General features: G+C 48.3%; 1 protein-coding gene across 1 annotated transcript in view; it reads right to left on the reverse strand.

Annotated features, from left to right (window-relative positions):
- The window catches only part of LOC108312974 (phospholipid transfer protein), a 15,611-nt gene that overhangs the window by 1,712 nt on the left and 11,944 nt on the right, over window positions 1-1,955 (reverse strand). The window lies entirely within an intron of this gene.

A 1,955-nucleotide genomic window follows, 5' to 3' on the forward strand; every position in this document is an offset into this window, starting at 1 on the left:
CCATGTTGACCAGGATGGTCTCGATCTCTTGACCTTGTGATCCACCCGCCTCGGCCTCCCAAAGTGCTGGGATTACAGGCTTGAGCCACCGCGCCCGGCCTTTTTTTCTGTTTTTGAGATGGAGTCTCGCTCTTGTCTCCCAGGCTGGAGTGCAGTGGCACGATCTTGACTCACTGCAATCTCCGCCTCCCGGGTTCCAGCGATTCTCCTGCCTCAGCCTCCTGAGTAGCTGGGATTACAGGCGCTCGCCACCATGCCCAGCTATTTTTTTGTACTTTTAGTAGAGATGGGGTTGGCCAGGGCTGGTCTCGAACTCCTGACCTCAGGTGATCTGCCCACCTCGGCCTCCCAAAGTGCTGGGATTACAGGCATGAGCCACCACGCCTGGCAACTTTTAAAGTTTTTTGTAGAGACAGGATCTCACTTTGTAGCTCAGGCTGGTATTGAACTCCTGGCCTCAAGCAATCTACCCACCTCAGTCTCCCAAAGTGTTGAGATTACAGGTGTGAGCCCCCGCACCTAGCCAACATGTTTAAAAAGTTTAATATTAGTAAAATATTTTAAAATACAGTACCAACTGGTTTAGTCCTTATAACAAGCCTAAGGAGTAGGCACTATTAGGATTTGCACTTTACAGATGAGGAAAATGAGGCCCCAAAAGGTTAAGCATGCCTGAAGTCACACAGCTGTCAGACCTGCCTCAAGAACCTGGGGTCCAGCATTATCTCCTCTAGCCCTAGAACAGCACTGTCCAGTTGGATTTTCTATGAAATGTTTTTTATCTGCACTGTCCGCTGCGATAGTCACTAGCCACATGCGGCTAATGAAATGTGGCTTAGTGCAACTGGAAAACTATTTTGTTTTTCGTTTCTGAGACACAGTCTCACTCTATCGCCCAGGCTGGAGTGCGGTGGTGTGATCTCGGCTCACTGCAACTTCTGCCTCCCGGGTTCAAGCGATTCTCCTGCCTTCACCTCCTGAGTAGCTGGGACTACAGGCACACACCACCATGCCCAGCTAATTTTTTTGTATGTTTGGTAGAGACAGGGTTTAACCACATTAGCCAGAATGGTCTTGATCTCCTGACCTCATGATCCACCCGCCTCAGCCTCCCAAAGTGTTGGGATTACAGGCGTGAGCCATGGCACCCAGCCAAAACTATTTAATTGTAATTAATTTAAATGTAAATAGTCACTAGTCCAGTATGGCTAGTATCTACCATATTGGACAGCACAGCCATAGAAGGCAGATGCTACTTTTACCTGTATTAAACACATGGAGAAAATGAGGCCTAGAAAGACAGAATGGGCTGGGTGTAGTGGCTCACGCCTGTAATTCCAGCACTTTGGGGGGCTAAGGTGGGAAGATCACTTGAGCCCAAGAATTGGAGACCAACCTGGGCAACAAAGTGAGACCCTGTCTCTACTAAATATAAAATAGGCATGGTGGTGCGCACATGTAGTCTCAGTTGCTTGGGAGGCTGAGGCTGGAGGATCACTTGAGCCCAGGAAATTAAGGCTGCAGTAAGCTATGACTGCACCACTGCAATCCAGCCTGGGCAACAGAGTCAGACCCTGTCTCAAAAATAAATAAATACAGTAAAAATAAAAGAATAAGGCCAGGTGCGGGGGCTCACGCCTGTAATCCCAGCACTTTGGGAGGCCAGGGCAAGTGGATCACTTGAGGTCAGGAGTTCCAGACCTGACCAACATGGTGAAACCCTGTCTCTACTAAAAATGCAAAAATTAGCTGGGTGTGGTGGTGCACGCCTGTAATCCCAGCTACTTGGGAGGCTGAGAAGAAGAATTGCCTGAACCCGGGAGGCGGAGGTTGCAGTAAGTCAAGACCTCACCATTGTACTTTAGCCTGACCAACAAGAGCAAAAGTCCATCTCAGGGAGGAAAAGAAAAAAAGGAGTAACTTTTTTTTTTTTTTTTTTTTTGAGACGGAGTTTC

This window comes from Cebus imitator, unplaced genomic scaffold, assembly GCF_001604975.1.
Source record: "Cebus imitator isolate Cc_AM_T3 unplaced genomic scaffold, Cebus_imitator-1.0 Scaffold132, whole genome shotgun sequence".
NCBI lineage: Eukaryota > Metazoa > Chordata > Mammalia > Primates > Cebidae > Cebus > Cebus imitator.